This window comes from Benincasa hispida, chromosome 5 (assembly GCF_027475165.1).
Source record: "Benincasa hispida cultivar pf3 chromosome 5, pf3_genome.v1.1, whole genome shotgun sequence".
In the NCBI taxonomy this organism is placed as follows: domain Eukaryota; kingdom Viridiplantae; phylum Streptophyta; class Magnoliopsida; order Cucurbitales; family Cucurbitaceae; genus Benincasa; species Benincasa hispida.
This window is the reverse complement of record NC_143482.1, coordinates 49599305-49608399: the sequence shown is the minus strand read 5'-3', so window position 1 is coordinate 49608399 and position 9095 is coordinate 49599305. Positions and strand designations below refer to the sequence as shown.

General features: G+C 30.1%; 1 pseudogene; it reads left to right on the top strand.

Annotated features, from left to right (window-relative positions):
* Nucleotides 1-5922: 5922 nt before the first annotated feature.
* On the top strand, nt 5923-6840 carry LOC150036206 (uncharacterized; annotated as a pseudogene).
* The last annotated feature ends 2255 nt before the right edge of the window (nt 6841-9095 follow it).

Genomic DNA, 9095 nt, shown 5'->3' with positions numbered 1-9095 from the left:
TGCATTCAAATCATTAGTTTGCCCATAAATTTTAATTAGAAAAATAAAGCCAAAAGCTATCCAATATTAGTTTTAAGTTAAATTATTAATTTAGTTGTTAAACTTTCACTTTTATATTTAATTAGGGGATTAATTGCTAAAATAGGGTACTTGACTAAAACATTAGTAAAAATTTGGGCACTTCAAAAACTATTTGGAAAATTAGTGTAGATTTTTTTTGTCTTTATTGGATTGTGTTTTTCAAAAGACACAACAACCATACAAAATTTGTGTTGGGTTCAACCTCGTGTGTGTGTGTTTTTTTTTATTATTGTATTTAACATTCCATCTCCTTTTATCCATTTATGTTTTGTTTACTTATTGTGAAGAATCACAATATTTTTTTGTTATTAGGTTTTGAATTTGGTTTATATTTCCTCCTTAGTTACACTTTTAATCCTTCATTAATTTGGAGTTTGATTTCAGTTTAAACCTTAGGATTCAAAATATTACAATTTTATCTTTGAGGAGTGAGTTTTGTTTCAATTTGATCCCTAAATTTCAGAATTTACACTTTTAACATTAATTTTTCAATAAATACTCCGGTCTTTGGAGTTAATGTCTACTAATTAATTTAAAATAATTATGAAGTGGATTTTAAAATTAATTTTAATAGTGTTTAAAAGATTGTGAAACTTAATTAAATATATTTCTTTTAATTTCTTTTAAATTAACTAATAGACATAAATACTAAAGATTGAAGGTAAGTATTTAGTAAAAAATCAAGGTTTAAAATATAAATTTTAAAACTTAACTATAAATCGAAACAAAATTTAAACTTCAAGGATAAAATTGTAACATTTTGAAACCTAAGAACTAAACTAAAATCATACTCAAAACTTAAAGACTAAAATTATAAAATTTTGAAATCTAGGGACAAAATAGAAACTAAATCCAAAACGTATGGAAAATTTATTTTTTTTCTAAAATAAATTAATTTTCACTTTTTATCTTAAAGACAAAAAAGTAAGAACGTTATTTATATCTTAAAAACAAACAAAAGAAATGAATAAAAAGAAAAGTTGCGACTCTTTCCAATAAGTAAACAAAACGTAAATGGATGAAAAAATAAAAATAATAATAATAAAAGGAACGCAGCCGTTTGAAGAAAATAATTAAAGAAAAGGTTGCATCTTTAAAAAAAAAAAAAAAAAAAAAAAAAAAAAAAAAAAAAAAAAAAAAAAAAAAAAAAAAAAAAAAGCAACCCAGCACAAATTTTGGATGGTTACGACTTTTCAAATGATGCAATCCCAAAACAAAAAATCTACGTTAATTTTGCAAATAGTTTCCGAATTGTCCGCAATTTTGCTATTATTTATGTTAAGTACCCAGTTTAGCATTTAATCCTTGGTGTCGGAACTTTGAGAGGTGTCTAATAGGAAGATCCATAAACTTTCTATTTTGTTTCTATTAAGTCATAGAATTTTCAATGGTGTTTAATAGGTCCTTAGCTTATTCTAACATTTTTTTTAATCCATAAATGTACTAAAAACAAATTGAAAAGTTTAAGGTCCAATTATATAGGCAAATCTAATTTTATGTCTATTGATGGAAAAATTCGATCAAGCGAATTCACATGACTTTCACGTGTCGCTATTGTAAATTTATAATTTAAGGAAAAATTACCTGCAAAACAATACAGTGTGATGTTTGCCATAAACACTCTAATACTTTATTCAAATCTCAACACAAAGGTTTGATCAAACAGTTTTAGGGAGGAGATCTTTTTATAATGGAGTTCAGGAGATGAACTTACCAATTTGGGAGTTTATTTGCTATTGTTCCACCATTCTACATAATGATGTAGTATATACTTTTGTTCGTCTTTTAGCATGTCCATTTTTGCACTTATGAATGTTCTATCCTCAAGACGTACACCACTTGAGTTTTGGGCCGAGTGTGCGGCCATCAATGTGGCTTAATTTAGTTAATTTTCGAGTGATCTTTACATCATTTTCATTTTGGAATAACCTTATAAAATCTTGATTGAATTTTTAGGTTTCCTCTTCAGGGGTTGGCCCTTTATTCTTTTTAAGGGTTGGCTTATTAAACCCTCCTTATATATCTCTTAGAAGTAACCATCATTGATTGACTTTTGGGATTGTATGGAGATGCAAGATTTGAATTTTTATTCATTTCTTGTTATCTTTATCCTAAAACCCTAAACTATTACTCACATCATGCAAATAAATTAATTCATGATTAACTGAAAATCTATTTCTCTCAATTATGTATGTTATGATTTTGACAAGAAAACAACATAAAAGTAGATAAAAATTAGAAGAGAATCGTAACGGCCTGACTTTTCAAGATCTCTAACACGGGCCATTACCTCATAATTGCACGTTTAAAACACAAACAACTGACCATTGAGGAAGAATTTATTAAAATAGTAAAGATAACATCCCAAACAATTTATATAAAAAAATAAACAAATAGATAAAACTTTTGTCCGAAGTCTCCTAAAAATATTTATGAAAAATAACAAACAAAACATTAAAATTTTACGTCTAACATTGAGTTTTTAATCAAAACTTTTAAGCAACTTGAAAACATAAACTGGGAAGAAGCGACTTTGTGTCCCAAATGGCACGGCACTACAAGAAAAATCATCTTTCTTGACGTTTTCAATTTTAAATACTTGACATTTTTATGAAAAAAAAAAGTCAAGAAATAGGTGATTTTAAAGAGAAAAAGTCAAGAATTGATTTTAAAATGCGGGGGTCATGCATTTTTCCTAGAAAATACAATACTTGATGTTTTAAAAATGCCAAGTACAATTAATGGATTCTTGACGTTCTAAAAACTTCAAGAATTGTAAAATATATAGGGTACCGTTGCAACGCTACGTATTTTAACAGAAAAATGAAAAACACTTGCACCTCACGCACGTAGCATTGCAACGTTCTCAATAGCGTTGCAATGTTATGGATTTTGACAGGAAAATTATGCGCCTCTTGAATAGTATTGCAACGCTCTTTTAGTAGTGTCGCGACGCCATCAGACAGATTTAAAAGAAATTCCAGCAGTCGATTTGTAGTCTATGCAATTGATTTTTTGCGCAATACACTCAAAATTTTCTTGATTTTTCACTTCCCTTTGATGCATCTTTGTTATTTCATCAATCTTGAAGAGATTCTTCATTGAGGTAAGTAGATTTGAGGCATGAACTTTCAAAGTTAGGGTTTAATCTTAATTTTATTGTTTAATTTGGGTTTAAATCCTGATTTTCTTGGTTTGATTAGGCTTAATCTTGATTTTGTTGTTTAGATTAGGCTTAATCTTGTTTAGATTAGATTTAATTCTTGATTTTCTTGGTTTGAGGCATGAAGTTTCAAAGTCAGAGCTTGATTTTCTTGGTTTAAGGCATGAACTTTCAAAGTTAGGGCTTGATTTTCTTGGCTTAAGGCTTGAACTTTCAAATTTAGGGTTTAATCTCTCATGTATATTCTTGAATCTCATAATAAACTCTTGTTTCATATTGTTCTTGAATGAGATTGAACTTTAGAGAACTTGTCATAGTTGGGATTGCCATTTTGTCAAAGTTAGGGCTTTAATTTTAGAGAACTTGCCACTTTTCTTTAATTAAATGCTTGTCAAAGTTAGATATGTCATTGTGTCTAATTTGTTAGGGCTTTATGAACTAAGTAATGCTTTGCCAAACTTGGATTCAATTTTTAGTTATTGGAATTAATATATGTTTAGCACATTAGAGCACGTGCACACCTTGGGTTTAATTTTTTGAGCTTTGATTGCATCTTGGGTTCAATTTTTTTTTAGATGTGTTTGTCTTTGTTCTCTGATTTACCTTGAGGTTCTTTTATTTGTCTTACTTTCTTGAGGTTGGAATATTGTAGACCTAGAAATGACAAGTTGTATGTATTGGGAACTTGTTTGTTTTCCACAACTTGTTTTTTGAAGTTGATCATTGTTTATCATCTTTTTTTTACTAGATTTACAATCATGGATAAATCATGGATGCACAAGAGTAAGTTATCCAAAGATAATTGGATGTGAAAAACTTCATAAAATCTGAATTTTCTAATACAAATAGCTCCTATATTCGCTATCCTTGTTTGAAATGTGGGAATTGTGAAAAGCATAGTAACAAGGATATTAGAGATCATTTATATGTCAATGGGATTGATGAAAGTTATAAAATTTGGTTTTGGCATGAGGAAAAACTTCCTAACTCATCATTTTGTGGAGAATCTTCTAAGTTAGACACCCATATGTATGAAAAGACTGATGTTGGAAGTTTAAAAGAAATTATTAAAGTTGCTCACAAGGAATATTCAAGAGATCAGAATGGATTTGAAAAGTTGTTTAATGATGCTAAAAAACCATTATACGAAGGGTGCAAAAAATAAACTAAGTTGTCTACTTTAGTCAAATTGTATAATTTAAAAGTTAGATACGGATGGAGTGATATTAGTTTTTCAGAACTACTCAAAACCTTAAAGAAAATTTTGTCTACTAGCAATGAGCTCCCAAATTCAATGAATGAAGCAAAGAAAACTTTAGGTGCACTAGGAATGGAATATGAGAAGATTCATGTATGCCCTAATGATTGTTGTTTCTATAGAAAAGAATATGCAGATGCAATTGAATGTCCTGAATGTGGTGAATCAAGATGAAAAAACGGGAAGGATACAAAATGTGGGAAAAAAAAACCTTCATAAGTGATATGGTACTTTCCACCAATTCCATGATTCAAAAAGCTTTTTAGAAGTATTGTGCTAAAAACTTAACTTAGCACATTAATGAAAGAATTGTAGATTGTAAGTTATAACATCCAACAGACTCTCCGATTTGGAAGTTAGTAGACTCTAAAGGGCTAGACTTCGGTTTTGAACCTAGGAATCTTCGTTTAGCATTGTCAGTCGATAGAGTAAATCCACATGGTGAAATGAGTTCTAAATATAGTTGTTGGCCTGTAGTGATGGTTATTTATAATCTTCCACCATTGTTGTATATGAAAAGAAAGTATATGAAGCTATCAATGTTGATTTCGGGTCCAAAACAACCAGGGGACGACATTGGCACATAATTAACACCACTAGTTGAAGATTTAAAATTTTTATGAGAAAGTTGTGTTGAATGTTATGATGCTTATCAAGAAGAACTATTCAACTTACGGTCAGTTTTGTTGTGGACAATCAACGATTTTCCTGCATATGGTAACCTAAGTGGATGTTGTGTGAAAGAGTATAAGGCGTGTCCAATTTGTGGGGACAATATGTCTTCTATAAGATTGAAATATGGGGAAAAAATGACATACCTTGGACATCGAAGATTTCTAGCACGAAATCATCCGTACCGGCACCAAAAAAAAGTCGTTTAACTGTCAAAAGAAACTTGTTACAATTCCAGAACCACTATCTGGGGAGGCTATATATCTAAAAATAAAAGATCTTGAATTTCTTAAAGGAAAGAGGAACAATAAAAAACAGACCATGAAACGAAGTTTACAGATTTTTTTGAACAGTTATCTTTCTTTTTTTCAGCTGTCATATTAGAAAGATCTTTATATCATACATTGTTTAGATGTGATGCACATTGAAAAAAATGTTTGCATGAATATCTTAGGTAAACTTCTTGATATTCCAGGGAAAAGTAAGGATGGATTGAATGCTAGACGTGATTTAGTTAATTTAAAAATTTGACCAAAGCTTGCACTTGTTAGTGGTGACAAAAAATTCTTCATTCCTCCCACATGTATACTCTTACAAAGGAAGAAAAATATTGTGTTTTAAAGACATTGTCAGGAATAAAGGTTACTAAAGGTTACTCTTCGAATCATATTTAATTTTTTGTTTGCTTAATATGTATACAATGCAGTTGTTTCTTAAATTTGATTGCAGTTTTTTATTTATACACCAGATGGAGTATAGTACACTGGGTGACGAAGAATTAGAGTTTAGTGAAAAAGAAATAGTAGTTGTTAGGTCAAATGAAACTACCAATCAAAAAAAGAGAGAATGAGGAGCTACTATTATGTTTGATGTAACACGTATTGGGAGTGCGGGAGAAAAGAAGTTTGTGGAATACAATAAAGATGGCATACCCATTGGTGAAAATGGAGCTAAGTTAAAGTCTTTCATTGGGTCCTCTACGCATTATTATGTACCTATTATATATATATCTTGGAAACGTGTGCCTACTAAGTTGAAAGATAAGATATATAGTACAATTGAGATATATATATTCAACTTTTTATCTTGATAATATTGTAGATATATATGTAATGTTTTCACTAACTTTTCAATGTTTAGGCTGCCTTTGTAATTGATACAAGATCTAGGAAGAACATTATGAAAACTGCAGGCATAACTTTTCGTCAGTTTAAGAATTGATTAACAACAAAATACATTATGCCATATAAAGATGAATCTCAACTTCTGATAAATCCACCAGAAAAGTATTCATTTATTGATCAAAGTCATTGGGAAGAGTTTGTAATATCGAGATTGTGTGTAAAGTTTCAGGTAAATTATTAATTTAATTTTATAAATATTTGTTATGTCATTCCCTACTAATAATCATTACATTTGTATAGGATAAAAGACGCTTGCAACAAGAACGTCGATCTAAGAATACGTACAATTATCGAATTTCAAGGAAAGGTTATGCTAACCTTGTTAAAGAGATGGTAAGAATTTAATATATGTTCTCACGATTCCTAAATGCATCACAATATCTAATTTTTTCTTCATTTGAATGTAGAAGAAAGTATCTTCAAATGAAATTGATTTCGATCAAGCTAACCTGTGGAAGAAGTCTCGAGTTAATAAGAAATAAGAATACGACAATGAAGATGTTCAAGAAGTCGTCAATCGAATAGTAAGACAAGTATTAAATTTACATGAAGTATATGACATATAGCTTAATTATATTAAATTTCATTTTTTTTAGGATGAGATCTCAAAGAATAATACAAATCCATTGTGCCACAAATATCACTCTCCCAATGATATCTTAACACAAGTTTTGGGTACTCAAGAAAGGCACGTGCATAGGGTTGGTGGTTTTGTTACTCCAACGACTTACTTTCATACAGTGAAACGAAAGTCAAAACATGGTAAGGATGAAAACAATGAAATTGTAAGTGAAAATGAAGCACTTCGTCAACGTGTTAGAGAATTAGAAGCTCGTTTTCAAATTTCATCTCTACAACATTTTCTGGACATGGAAGTTGCTCCAAGCAATTTTTAGCAGATGAGATTGAATCTCAAGATAAAAAAAAAAAAAAAAAGACAAGATAAAGACTGCATATGAAAAGAAACAGAAAGAGAAGATTAAGATGGAGGAGATTAAGTCCCCAGAGAAATGAAGAGACAAGATAAAGGTGAATATAAATTGCAACGCAGAAGATTTGAAAATCTTTAAGGTTAGTAACACTTATAAAATCAATTAAGTTCATCAAATGTCTAATTTTTCTTCTTTATATACTTTTGTTGCTATGATTTTGCTGCATTAGGAGAAATCTTCAATGGAAATGACTAAGAAAAAAGAAGTTAGTGACTCAATTACATTGGTTCTTCCGGTATCTTTGAAATCCATTCTTAGATATGCTGAGAAGGTGATAACCAAAGAGTCTAGTATTTATTTACAACTTCCCAGTTGGACCTTTTGGCATCAGTTCAAAGAGTTGTGTCCTGCGAGAGGACATAATTAACTTTTGTAATATGGATGAAGTCAAGACATTGACTTTGGTGGCTTACATGGCATAAGTAATGTTAATACTTTTGTAGACTTCAGTTCTTTCGTTTCTTTCCAATTTTGGTCATCTATATTTATTTTATAAATCTTTTATAGGTACTTGCATTCATCCTTTATTGATTCAAAGGAAAGTTCACAATACACTTTTGTAGATCCATCTCTCATTTCCTCTCGACATAACTCTCTAGAAGTTAAAACTCGAAACCTGTCTAGTAGACTGATGGTTTCAAAAGCAAACCAATTAGTTCTTGCTCTTTTTAATCCTAGGTGAGTTAAAACACATTTTCTTTTTATCAATTTCCATTAGCAATAAAAATACTAATTATATTTTATTAACTAGTGGTCATTGGGCACTACTTGCTATAAATGCATACGATGATACTATGTACTACCTAGACTCAATAAGGATAATATCACGGGTAAATATACGATATCAAAATACAAGAGCAATTATAGGTAAAAACATCAACATTGTAGATTTATCTAGAAAAATCACAAACAAATTTCTTGATGTTTTTTAAATATCAAGTTATCAAAATTTATTAACATTTTTTCCTTGTCAAGAATGCCCATATTCTGGACATTTCAAAAATGTAAAGTGTCTGTGTTTCTTGACGTTTTTTAAATGTCAAGTTCACAAAATTTCTTGACATTTTTTCCTTGAAAAGAATGGGCATATTCTTGACATTCCAAACATGTCAAATGTCTATGTTTCTTGACGTTTTTTAAATGTCAAGTGTCACTTTTCTTGACATTTTTAAAACGTCAAAAAAATCGACATTCTTGACACTGGCTTCCTTGATGCTTTGAAAAACGTTAAGAAAAGTCATCCTTGACATTTAAAAAAGTCAAGAAACACTGTTTTTGTAGTAGTGCGGTCACGCACTGTTTGTCACTCGTCGGTTTGTTCCTATCCTTACCTAAAAAACATGAAATAAGAAATGATGAGTATAAAATACTCAGTAAATGACCCATTACTGGGTCCTCTAGGTAAACATGGTAACCTTCCTATCTAGGCGTTGGTGTACATCCTATAACATTTTAGTCGTGTTGATCCCGAAGGATCACAAATCGGTCATAAATGTGATCCCAAAGAAAAACATATATCATTCATAGGTGTGAACCCGAAGGAACACATATCAGTTGTAGGAGTGATCCCGAGGGAGCACATATCAGTCATGTTGGTGTTGACATTCAACATGCTAAAGCAATTATGATCTTAAGCACTCTAATTCCATCAATTTTAGCAAAGAAACATGCATGTTCATATTAAAAAGAATAGGGTTTCAGAAATTATACCTTTATTAAACTCTTCAATTCAACAATTCCAGCTT